We start from the raw sequence: 14,132 nt of genomic DNA, 5'->3' as shown, positions 1-14,132 counted from the left end.
AAGCCTAGTGGGATTGAAAGCATTTGGCAAGACTGTATCATCACTTTTGTGAATCAAAATGGCTCATTCGTAGTGTCTTTCTTCTTGTGTAGCAGTCTTTTGATAATGGCTGTCAAGATAAATGTATGGCAGGGGCTCTGCTAAGTGCAAGGGGGTGTAACAGCAGTTAGGCCTGCTGTGTCAGGGAGACAGTGTTGCTACAGATGCTTTCCTGGTGGTAGTACTGTGGTGACTCTGCCAGGTATACAGACAGCACAGGAGATGAGGTGTGCAATCATTTTGGAGTTTCTGGCTAAGGCTGTGGTGTGTCCACCGAAATGATAGGATTCAGGAGAGAATCCCAGAGAATACAAGTAAGAGAGTATAGGAGGCTGGTGGATCCACTGGGAAGCCCCAGTGTACCAGGGTATTAATGCACCCAGCAACCCTGGAGCACCCACTGTACCACCTCCTGGCTTCAGAGCAACAACTACTGGGGATTCCCAGTCAATGTAGGGAAGCCACATTTTTTCTGTGGGATGTGTGTAGCATTGTGAAGGAGTTTAGGAAGTTTCTTCTCTGACCAGTTATTCGAAGAGCTGGGAGGTGCCTGTTTATGCCAAGCACACTCAAACGCTGGGGGTTTTTTTGGAGAAGAATCCCTTTAGGGTGAAAGGCGGTTCAATGGAGGTCTCCGCATGTGTTTGCTGTGAATGGCTCCCGTCACTCATTTTGCAGGCACAATTATTTCTGGCTGAGGTGGGCCTGTGAAACACGAGGCTGAACTCATAATGAAGACAGCCTGGGTTGAATTAGAGGGATGCAGGTTGGTGAACAAAGTCCTGTCTGTAGACATCAACGAAAAACCTGGCCTTGAGCTCCCCTGTTGATGAGTGCAGTAGTCCTCTTCTGTGAATATGTGCAGTAGAGGGCACTAGTATGTTAATTTGTATCTAGTCACTCACTTTGTCTTTAATGGGATTCACCAATAATATGGTGAGGGCTAAAAGCTAATTAATAGTAATTGTGTATTATTAGAATAGATATTAGTCTTTGTTAGAGAAATAGGTTGATTACTCATAAGTGAATAACTGATTGTCATCTGTGTGTGCAACCTTCTTCTGAAGTTTGGGCTGGATTTCTACATAAAGCCCCGCTGAGAAATGGAGATTTCAATGAGTTGGTATGAACACTTCAGCTAGCTGCCACATGGAAATGGTTGATGAGCTCTCAGCAACTGGTGTGGATAGAATTTAATTAAGACAGCTGAGAGAAAGATTCTGCTTGGAAGAATGTTCCTGCATGTAATTTTACCATGGCCCTGGAGAGGAAAAAAAAAGGGCAAAAGGCTACTTTATTCTTCCAGTAAGTGTGCAAAATTCAGTAGTGATGAAGGCAAAAGGATGTAGCTCATAGATGAGAATTTGTAGCTTGCTTGATAAACTTTTAATGAAGCATCCCACCAGAAGTCTCCGAAGCAGCAAATACTTCAGTCAGGTTGTTTAGAAATCATGTCAGAAAGTTGGCTGCCTAAAGAAATTGGGAATATGATACAAAGCCATGAAGAGTGTGATACAGGTCAATGGTTCACATCCAGCCCAATTCTTTGGTAGCTACACTCTTCATTTTCTCATGATGGCTCTGGATATTTGTGAAATAGGTTTGCTAGACTGTTTTGTTGCAAATATGCTCAGGTATCACCAATTCTGTAATAAGCAGCGTTTTGTACAAAGAAACCAATAAGCAAATAAGCTGATTGAAGTTCCTGCTCATAATAAGACTCTGCAAGAACAGCATTCAAAAGAATTCAGACACTTATCTCTTAAACAGATCCTTCTTGTCCATAACTGTAATGCAGTGCTGATCTAGGATGGGAAAACTCTTTCCTTGGTTATTGTTCATTTCTAAGAAATGGACAATAAACAATCTTTAAAAACAACAGATACCAAGCTGGCACCTTTCTCAGGAAGGAACTTAGTAAAACTGGGGGAAAAAATTAAGGTTGGCACTTGGTAAATTTATATGCAAAGAAATTAGGAAGGGGACATCCTCCCAGCTGGATTTTTCCAAGCTCTCATTGTTTTTTTGTTGCTTTGTTTATTGAACATTTCAATATCTTCATTTGTCTAAATAAATCTGTTATATGCATTGAAGACAATTATAGTCTCAGCCATGTGGTTTTGGCAGAGGTTAGTGCTAGGATCGGGAAAACGTTCATTTTGCTTCTCTGCATCATGTTATAATACCCTAGAGTCCTTTCTTCCCCTGTTTGTAGCAACATTTTGCCATGTGAAGAGATACTAGCTTAAATTCTGGGAAGAGAGGTCATTGCTTCAGTGAGTGATGACTGAGCCCTCAGCTTCAGCGTCCACAATTCTACACTCTAAAGACATATCTTTGAGTTTCCTACATCTGTGTGTGTATCCTCACATATACATTCCCCTTTTCTCCATATTAGTCAGCAAAGAGAGCTCTCTCATAAATCAGAGTGAAAGAGGAATGACGAAAATTCATGATCCAGATATAGATTATAAATGAGACAAGGAATTTTCTTTCACACTGCAACCAAGAAAGACCAAACTGGCCCTTAGTTTCATTTGAATTATTTGAATTTGGAGGGTCACATTTATACATGATACAATTTCAGGAAAAACACGTGCTGTAAACATGGCCAAAAATGTTGTGTTAATTTTACCACACATTCTAGCAGATTCAACACAAAGGCTTTGTCCTCTGCACAGAAGGTGTCATCACATACAATAGTTCAGACATTATCTACAGCTGAACAGTAAGAGAGATACCAGTATGTATCTCAGGCAGGAGTGGAAGAAGAACCCTAAAGAGGACCATTTCTTGGTGTGAGGGAGTGGGAAGGAAGAATGTGCATGTGTATAAGTGGAAGGAATGATAAAAGGTCTGTCTTGCCCAGCCAATGGTTATTTGGGGCCACTTTTTCTTGGCACTTTGAAAGAAGAACCCAGGCTCAATAGATTTTAAAATCAGCCTTGAGGGTATCTTAAAAAAAGAAGGTTGTTTTTGGAAACAAAGCTAAACTTGAGGAATCCAGAATTAAAGGAATAGAGGTGGAGTACCAGGAAAAAGTTACAGAAATGTTCAGCCCTCATCATATGGCTAGGTTGACTTTGTCAACGCCTTGTTTTCATCACAACTACTAGCAATTCGAGTCATTTATGTAACTAGTCCATGATATGTGCATACTTTGGAATAGAAGAACATTCCTGACGGTTTAACTATGTTTGTGGTTAACTGTAATTAACTAATAATTTTTTCCTATTTATGGCCTAATTAATTTCTTTTTACTGTATTCATTAAAAAACTCTCCCCTTAAATATATGTACAAAACCCCAATGGACATCACAGTAAACATTGCACCATGTCATTCTAACTCTTAAAACAAAAAGAAATCATGAAATAGAGGCAATAAAGGGAACAGCATAATAATTTTGATCTGTGATTTTTGTTTCTATGACTGGCTAGTATGACCACAAGAAAATCCTTTAACCTTTCTTGCTGCAGTAACAAGTCAAGCTTACGCATATCTGTACCTGTCCCGAGCTTAATTCAACTTAATAAATTTCCATAAAGTGCTTTGATCAGTTTATTTAAATGCAGGGCATGACTGAAGCAAAGTTTGCTCTTAATGTTATATTTTCTAGTTGTGAGATGAATGCTGATAGGACAAAAAAAGTTAGAAATACAGAAGCACAATAGCCTGGAAAAATATTCTACACATTCCCCGTATGCTTTATCTTATTTTCCCCCAAGGAAAGAAAAGATGTAATGTCAAAAAGTAGGATGTTTGACCAATTTATTATAGAGGAAGAAAGCAAAATGCCTTACTGAAAAGTAGGACAATTCCACCTGTCCTGGTTTCGACCAGGATGGAGTTAATTTTCATTGGAGTATTTCATACCATGTGATGTCATGCCCAGGGATTTAGGTGGGCGGGTGTGTGCTCTCTCTCTCGTTACTGTTGTTCTCTTGTTATATTTAGTAAATTCTTTCTTTTTATTCAACCTACGAATTCTCTTCTTTTTGTCCCTCCTCTATTTCACCAGAGGGGGGAGGGGGAGGTGAACGGCCGGCCACGTGGCATCTGGCTGCCTGCTGAGTTCAAACCTCCACAGTACCAAAAGTAGGACAGCTTACTGCACATTAAGTACCTTTGGATGATGTGTATTGTATCTTGCTTACTTTACACATACAATTAGTTTCAGTGACTTAAAAGTGGGACTTCCCACATGAGCCAACTGAGGAAGATTTATCCCATGTGATAAAGCTGTAGCAGCATATCAAACAGAGTCAGAATACATACCCATCAAGAAAAGAATCTGGAGAACAGCTATAACTGGAGCTCATGTAAAAAACAAACATGTCACTGGCACTCAGTCTAGAGATTAAATCAGTTGTGAAAAACAGATCAATGATGCTGAAGCAGGTTACACATTAAAATTCTAGGCCTGGGCAGCTAAATTTAATCTCAGAATAACTGCGCAAAACCTGTAATTAGTGCCCAGATATGCCTAAATTCTGTTTAGTTGCCAGAGCTCTTATTTGGATATAAGCCCTATGCTCTGGGTCTCAGATGCCCATCTATAAAATACTATAGTCAACAAAACAACGCTATGGGTGATGCATATATAGTGTTTTACACAATATCAGTACCTGAGGGCACTAGTAGACCTTAATGAGTGGTGCAGTTGATATGCTTGAGGGAAAGGACACCACCCAGAGGGACCTTGATAGGCTTGAGAAGTGAGACAGTGTGAAGCTTATGAAGTTCAACAAGGCTAAGCGCAAAGTCCTACACCTGGGTCAGGGTGATCACCAGTATTAGTACAGACTGGGTTGTGGATATATTGAGAGCAGCCCTGCAGAGAAGGACCTGGGGATACTGGTAGACGAAAAATTAGATATGAGCCAGCAATGTGTGCTTGCAGCCCCAAAAGCCAATCCTATCTGGGGCTGCTCCACTCTTGTGAGACCCCCACCTGGAGTACTGCATCCAGCTCTGGGTTCCCCAGTGCAAGAAAGATACAGACCTGATAGAGTGGGTCCAGAAAATGATCAGAGGGCTGAAATGCCTCTCCTATGAAGAAAGGGTAAGAAAGTTGGGGTTGTTCAGCCTGGAGAAGAGAAGCCTCCAGGGAGACCTTATTGTGGCTTTTCAATACTTAAGGGGGACTTATAAGAAAGATGGAGAAGTTTTACCAGGCCTGTAGTCATAGGATGAGGGGCAATGGTTTTAAACTAAAAGAGAGTAGATTTAGCTTATAATTAAACAAGAAATTCTTTACTGGATGGGGCTTTGAGCAACCTGATCTAGTGGCAGGCATCCCTGCCCATGGCAGGAGGGTCAGAGCTAGATGATCTTTAAGGTCCCTTCTAACCCAAACCCTTGTATGATCCTGTGATAATGGCCCTGACCCACCTCACCTGGGACCAACACCCTGCCCATGGTTCAGAAGCCCTATTTCAGCTGGGGCTGTACTATGTTGCAGGGGTGCCTGGGCCAGACCCTGCCTCTAGTTGCTCTGATTTACTGCTTAGCCTCCCTGGATGAACCCTGAGCCTATGGTGCAGGCAGCCTGCCTCTGGAGTGCACCTCAGACTTATGTGACAGGTATGTCACATAAGACTGTCTCCTGGGTGGACCCCAGACCTGAATCATTCATTACGTTGCCTTGTCTGGGGCTGTTAATGGGACCTGCCTGTGTCACCACCCTGGCCCTGTTGAACTCCACCCATCAGCACGGGTGGCCCTTGGCTTCCCTCTTGTCCCTCCTCATGGGGCAACCTCACTCCTGCAGCTCCCTAATGTATAGGCCTTTATGCAAGGGACCACCTGATCTATGTTGTACCAAAAATTGTCTAAGACTTTGGGTATATCTCCAGGAATTATCATTCTCTGTCATTCTCCATAGAAAGGAAAGCTTAAAGCCACCTCTCCAGTAGGAGTACCCCTTCAAACATCCCCTTCTTACCCATGTTTAGTAAATCTCTCTTAACACAGAAAACCTTGTGGATATTATGTATAACTCCAACTTAATCCTTAACATTATCAGTCTTGTATGGAAGCAATGACATCAACCCTGGCTGCTGTCCCTCTCCCTCAGGGAGAGCTCCTGAGGCTTGAAGCAGAGCTACAAATCCAGTAGGATATGAAGACTGCTTTTCTGACACAACTTTTCAACTCTTTTATCCCACTGCATTTAAAAATTAGCTTACACAGACATATCTGTGATTTTTTAGGACGTATGCTGAAATATGAACTGACTGTGCAAAAAGTATGTGGAAGAGTGAAGGTGAGGGCATATTAGTATGCAGAAACTTAATATAATGCCAGTGCACTACTCCCTTCCTTCAAAATAAAAAGACATATTTGCAAGCAGAGCCTGCTTGGCCTGTCTGTCTGAACCAGTGATCTTCCAGTTTTGTTTGTGTACAGTCAGAATGATGCTTCTATTGGTGGGAAGAAAGAGCCAGTGTTCCTTCACAAGATTATCTATAATTTTAGAGGGGAAATTTTTCTCCATCTATGTCAGAAACAAATTCCATCATCCAAGGCACAGAAACATGTTTTTCCTTGATTTAAATTTGAAAGACGTAATAAAATGAGTTAGGAAAGGTAGTGGCTGTGAAGAGAAGTCTCAGAGCACAGAGGTGGGAGTCAGTAAGATCTGAAATGTAAATTACATTTGAGAAGTGGTGTAGCCAGAAATCAGGTTTCTCTTAAAGTTTCTAAAAGATTGAAAGAAAAATGTGGGTTCTCGCTCTCTCAAAAAAAAAAAAAAAAAAAAAAAAAAAAAGGCAAATAAAAGCTGTATCTGACCCACAAAGTGTCTAGTTGGGATTTAAGTAGAACAGGCAGACCTTAGAACATCAGAACCACCATGATTCTAAGCTAATGAAAGGATTTGCTGTGGGGAAAGCCAATGTGAGTTGAATGACGAAAATTGCAATCTTTAATATCACCTGTCTCTTCAAGGAATGAAGACTGATCCCAGGTTCTCCACTGACAGGGAAAGATGAGATGGCTCACCAACTGAAAATACCAATCTACAGATATCTCCAAAGACATTGAAATATGAAATGACACCTCTTCACAATCTCCTGTGGACTGAGTGTAACTATCTTTGTCTAACAGGTAGGAAAATGGGGTAGACCATGTATAAGCACTGACACTATAGAGAGAATCTAAATCAGATTAATGATTTCCAGGTACTGTGCTCAAGATACACCCGTCTGCACAGAAAAAAAAATAAATAAATAAATAAAATTGAACAATTATTAGATTTAAATCTTACAATATGTTCCAGGTATGCTATCTATTAACAACTGAGAATCTAAATGTTTGACAGTCTCCACAATTGCATGAATCTAGTGAACACACGAGTTACCTTTTTCAATGTGAAATTTGATACTTTAAATGGGTAGTGAATGGAAAGACAAGTCATTTCTAAGTCTAATTGTTCGTTATAGCTCTTTGTTGACTCAGTTTTAAATGGCTCTTTTTAATTAGTTTAACAGTAGAAGATTAAACTTAATTAATGAACGTGCTCATTAATAAAATATTGCTGAGCCCTAAAACCACCCACTTCATATACTATTTTACTATGTACCACTGCAATAATATAGATGTTTTAAATTTCTCTTAAAAGAATGGTAACTGAACTGAGCCAGACTGCCTGCATGCAGCAGTGTTATACTCAAGGGAGAAATGGCTGATGACAGGCAAACCATATGCAGAGAACTGGAATTTGCATTAAAGCCAACAGGAAAAGTACATTTAGAAGCTCAACTGGAGGGATGACCAAGAGCCCTTAATGTAGCAACAAGTGCTGAGGGGATGGATCTACTGCCAGAAGCATTAGTCTGTGGTGGGTCACACCAGAGCTTTATGGAGTGCCCTGCTGTAAACAAAGAGCCCAGTTATAGCCTCCTAATTCTCTGTGTTGAAAGCAGAAAGCCAGGAGAAAAAGTTGGGTGGATTTGCCAAGTGTATTGTAACCCTCAAATTCTCCCTTTAATATAAAGGATCTCTCAAAGCTGTGAATTTTGACTAGTGTCTCAGGCCAGAGAGATTATTCTCTACCTGTTTTTAATTCTTAAGGTTTACAATGGAATATGTGAGACCTCTCATCTGTCTTACATGAAATCTGAGGAGCAGCATTTTATTTCCTTTGGTTTGTTTTTTTTGATTTTTACATTTTTGTGTGAGCTCTTCATTTTGCAGTCTTCATATTGCATTATTGCTCAATACAGCTAGAATGCCAAAGGCAGCTATAGACAGATGTTACTATGAACAGGCACAATGCTTTGTAACATGTAATTGAATGGCCCACTAGCACTCCTCTTGAATAAAATGAAAATTTTACTTCGAGAAAAGGATTGAGGGAGTTTAGGGGAAGTGATTTTTTTGTTATGTAAACTGTTTTCTAAAAAGACAAAACTAGAAATTATCACAGGCTTCCAAGAATAAGTGGGAGAGTTGGAGTCTCTCCAGCAAAGAGGGAAACATTTGTCAGCTATCAGAATGACGAATCTTCAAATGTTTGAGGAAATATGATCAAGATCAATTCTTTACTCTCCTTCCCACCAGCCCTGCCTGTTTAGCTGATGGGAAGGCTTCAAAGGGATTATCCCACACAATGAAGAAGACCTATTGGTCCAAATACTCTAATGTCTCAACAAAGTCAAAGTTAGCATATATGCAATGCAACTTTCTTCCTGCCCAAATGTTGTGGCTTCTGAGACACTGCAGCAGCTTCATTTAAAGATGAGGATTCCAACAACTCAGATAACATGCTTGTGATCTCTGAAATGCTGAGATGACACTGAAAATACTTTCCCCAGAATTAAATTGCAATAGATAAAATAGCTGAAGTTTCTTATGTAGATGTGATTTTTACTTACAATTCTTTAAAAAATTATGTTTTGATTCTGCAACTTCTCATTTAAATATAATTAAAATTGAAAAATACATGTATTATATAGTGCCTATATGCATCCTTCTGCAAATGAAAGATTATTCACTATGCTATTTTATTTAAATGAATTCATTCTAACCTTTATTCTGTTACTTTCAAGTTGATTTCTATTCATAGTACCTAACTTTTGCAATAAGTAACTTCCGCTTCTTGTGATTTTTCAAACATGAATGCATTCATTATGTCTTGAGTAGTTACTAGATGATCCAGCTACAACTATTAATAAGGCATAATAAAAGATTCTATTTCTGAATCTGTACAACTACATCAGTGCTATGTAGTTCCACAGATGCATTGATATAATCTCTGATTTGAGTAGAGATTATATAAATAAAAGTTTACTTAAAAATAAAAAGTATTCTTTCTTGCCAGTCAAAATCTCCCAGTCCCCAAATTATGTCTGATAAAAATTCCATACACACATTTTTTCTGCTAGGCATGATATAATGTGTTACTAATGACATTCCCCTCTGAGTGATTCTTGCCTAACTACATTGCATATAAGAATACTAGGTTTACTGTAGATCAGTACAGAACAATAGATCTACTGGTGAGCAGAGATTCAGTTTTAAGGGGGTTAATGGCGTGAAGAAATTAAAGAACCGTGGACTACAGATCTAGTGAAGTTTTGGACTACAGTTACTAAAATATTCACAGAAATGGGTTAATTTCTGCAAGCTGAAGTGTCATGTACATACAAATACACAAATATTTAGGCTCAGGCACCTCAGACTTTAAATCAAACAACTCATGAGGACGTTGTGACTTCTAAAGGCTACAGAATTTTTAAAATTTTATTCTTTCCCCACTAGTTTCTCTCTTCTGACCTTTGTATGATGATGATTTTCAGGGAGAAATAAACCTTCATCATGCAGTTGGCAAATGAAGAGCTTTTAGCTGTTATTCCAGCAATCCCATTACCTGTTTAGACATTTTTAATGGGATAATTAAGCCATGTTTTCTATACACACTAACTCTTATGGCTATGACTGAAACCATCATCTGCACCCTAACTGAGAAGTCACTGAAGCCCTGAGAAGGCACAATCATTTCACTGTAACCGCTGGAAATCCTTTCTTCAGCAAGTGCTCCCCACCACTACTATTCCCTGCCTTTGTTGAGAGATTATGCAATGTACATATTGCATTTACTGTCCCTTTGTTTGCCCTTTCATAACACACAGCTCCTTTCTAAGGAGCTGCCAGTGTTTTTTCCATTATTTTATGTGTGTACGTCCACCTTGTAAGTCTCTTCTTCCTTGATGTGGGTCTCAAAGGAATTCCTTTCTGCAGATCTTAGGAGAGGTTTGCATATGTCTAAGAATAAAAACCACTGTCAAACATGCAAATTGTAAACAGGTGCCAAGATGTCTTGCTCTTTCCCAGCATAAGGGAGAGGTTCCCAGTACAGTGAAGAAAGTTCATTATACAGAAAAAAAGTGGGATCTGTTGACAGAAACTACAATTTGAGTGCCATCAAACATACCTTATTCCTTTTCCCTCCCAGCCTCTTTCACATGTTCAGGATTTCACTTTCAAATAAATATTTGGCACTTGTATGCAAAAAGACAAACAAATATGCAGAGAAAATTTTGCTGGAGTAAGTGAACACTCCTATTCAAAATTCTGTGGCTAGATGAATGGATAAGTGACAACAGTGATGAATAAATAGTGCCTGGGCCTGCCAAAACCCAGCATTAGAAAGTATAAACAAAGCAGTACTGAAAACAGATGGATTCATTTTAAGTTTTATCCCTTTTCAGTCAAGAGATGCTTATGAGGCAACTTCACTTTGTACCATGACCCTGACACATTGTGTGCTAACACCAGCAAGGAGCTGGACTTACCCAGGGTCTGAGTGCCGGCGTGCAGCTGCCTTTCTGCAGGACTAATTATTACCAAAACTACAAAAAAGCACAAATCTTCCTGCTGAATAATGACAGAAGTGAATTGCAATAGGCACCAGAGCTATGTAATTCCAGTAATTAGGTATTTGTGAGTATTTGATCTGGATTCATTGCGGAAAGCTAAAATACAGGGATTTGATTTGCGGAGGGCAAGAGGGGAAGATGCTGAGGTGAACTGAAATCTGGTGAGATTTTACAGGCACAGAAACTACTCTATCAGATCATACCTGTTGTCTGTTTATCCTGACGATGGCCAAAACTTGATGGGTATCAGAGGCAGGTGTACTCTGTTCAGCAACTGGCAGCAATATGATATGGCAACTTTTTCCTGAGGAAATCATTCTTTTAACTGCTCCTCTTACAATCCAAGTAACAAAGGTTGTTATGAAAAATATAGGTTATAGGAGTTTAAAGTTGCAACTGGTTAAACCAAATTTTAAATATAATGAAATTATGCTTGAAATAAAACTCCAGATTGGAAAATTCTGTATATTTGAGAAGCTCTGGTCCAAATACCCCAAATATAATAATGTGTCTGGACACAAAGTGAAGAAAAAACATATCTACTTGTCTGGATATGTGGATTCGGATACTGTTTCTAGAAGCAAATTATAAGAGAAATAACATCTCCCAATGACAATTTCTTATTCTTAAAGTTCACAGGGGTACCTTCTAGCAGTGGGTCTCAACTTTCCTGTGGTCTAATCCCACCGAGAGACTGCTGCTGCCTGCTGTTCCTCTTTTACCTCTTCTTCCTGTGCTGCACCTCTCTGGCTCTGTCTCCTTCTCCCCTGTGCCTTTGACACTGTTTCCTTTTGGAAGGAGAGTTGTTCACCTGTTTTGCTCTACAGATTTCTCTTTTCATCATTGATGGCTCCAACAAAATTATTTGTATTTTTTTTTAAATTGTATTACATAGAGGTGATGTATCCAGCCTGTGCTGCTAACAGATGAAATACCTTCTGATAGAGCTATGTAAAGTCCCTTTTCACACATATTTTCCTTCCAGGCATTGTGAAAAATACTTCTGGCCTTTCATCCTGTTCTGAGAAGCTCATGTGTGACCTGTGTATAATTACGGCCTTCACAGCCAGCACTAGTGGGATCTGTGTTGGGACACCTGCGAGCTGGAATGTGTCTCACCTGTTGAAATAAGTATTTTACAGCTACATGAAAGGTAAAGGAAATATATAGCTGTAGAAAGTAAGATTATTTTAAAGGGAAACCAACAAAAACCAAGCTTGTGACTTCTCAGCCAGCAGAGAAATGAAATCATAAAACAAAAGTGTTTGAAAACAAAAATGATGACACTCCCTGCGTTCTCTTCCACTTCTCATGTGATATAACTTACCTTCAATACGCTCAATTATCTTACAAGGGCTGTTGTAAAGTAAGACATTTATAGATATATATTTGAAGTATATATTCCCTACAGTATTTTTGTAATACTTCTAGTGTTATTGTTAAATGAAGAATTGACCCTAATTCTTTGACTACACTACAACAAGAGGCCTAATGGTTTTTTCTGTGCTTAGATATATTTGCTGAAAGGAGTTTAATAACATAATAACGTTGCTGCCTTCTGCTGTCATTTCTTAGGTTGTCTATCATCTAGTTGATTGGACCAAATTGCTGAAAGAGTTCTGGTGTTCTAGATCATTTCCTAATCAAATATGGCCACGTTACTTATGTAATTTTCCTTATTCTACAGGAGGGAAAACATGTTTATTACTGTTCATTCCATGGAGATTTTGAAATCAAAATCATATCACAGTCCCACTTCCAATCCTTCCGTATCCTTGATTCACTTTTATGTAGTCACTTGGAGAAAGCCATCATGCTTGTAATTTCTTACCAAGGAAATTTTCTTATCAAATATATATAATTTTTTGTCCACCAGTGGGGCTTCACGAGATTTCAAGAGAGTCATATACGATCACCACATCTGGTAAATTTTCTGAATTGTTGCAATTTTATTGAATTAGGTGGTCCAATGGTTTTTCATCAGCAAGAAGATGGTAATAGTCATGTAAGACAAGCAATTGTTAGGTTTCCTAGGGATGTTCCAACCACCGGGAATATTCATAATTTAAAGAATCTGTAACTGCCAGTATATATATTTTTTTCTTAAACCTTTCTAACTTGGGCTATCAAATGCAATAATAAATTGTATTCCCTGTTGTTCTTGTTCAGGGACTGTGCCTAATCCTGGAATTACTGTGTATCATTTCAGTTGTAAATTACAGCTGGGATATGCTAACCCCAAAGTGTGAGTAAGAACTGTTTCTACATGATTGGAAGCTTCTTGACACTTTATACTTGATTTATAGTAATTAGCTTAGTCTTCATTCTCTTTTGATAGCTTGTATAAAATTTGTGCTATTTCCTTAGCACCAGAGCTGATTGTTTTCTCAACAGAAGAACGGTCTTTCTGGAGAAAATTAGATTTAAACTAAACCTCATTTTATGTTAATTGCCTTCCCTCACTGACAACTTCCTCTCCTCCCCTCCCTCCCAGTATTAGCAGAGGTATGATGGAAACCTGGAATACCAATTTTTCATTAACGTTTCCATGGGGAAGATGTAATTTCCTGACCCGCTCCAAAATAATTTAAATTTCAAAACTTTTTTAACTACTAATTTGATCAAAAAGGTAATAAATAATATAAATATATTAATGGCTAAAATTTATTATCTCATTTTATGCCTGACAAGAGACTAGGCACAAGAAATACAAGAGTGTAATTCAGAGCAAAATTTGTGCTAGTTATCTCTATTGCCTGTAAATAAGATTAGAGTAACATCTGTTAAAAGCTACTCTCCTTGAAAACAATAATGAATAATGACTTTGTCATTTGGAGGATGGTGGGAAACCTGTAAAGAGGTTAGAAATTGACTTTATTTCTCAAAGTGGATGGCTTTCAGGGTTTATGCCCATGACATGGCTGTCCAAGGAAAAGTAAAATTAGAGCTTTATTTAGACAAGGACCAACATTTTAAATGCAGCAGAAAATTTGGCCTTTGACTGCCATATTTTGTATTGTTCTGCTGGTTTGTTTAATACTAATTATAAGATAGCTTTATTCACCATTGGAGACATGTTTTCATAATTTTATGCTGCTAACTGAGAGCAGGATGAAAAAACTGGGCCACAGGGCAGATGAATGAGATTTTCATTGGCTTCATTAAGAATATCACATGCCTTAATGCAATTCAGGAAAACTTTTTCAAATCAC

The sequence above is a fragment of the Strix uralensis genome, chromosome 5, assembly GCF_047716275.1.
Source record: "Strix uralensis isolate ZFMK-TIS-50842 chromosome 5, bStrUra1, whole genome shotgun sequence".
Lineage (NCBI taxonomy): Eukaryota > Metazoa > Chordata > Aves > Strigiformes > Strigidae > Strix > Strix uralensis.
This window is presented reverse-complemented; position numbering follows the sequence as displayed.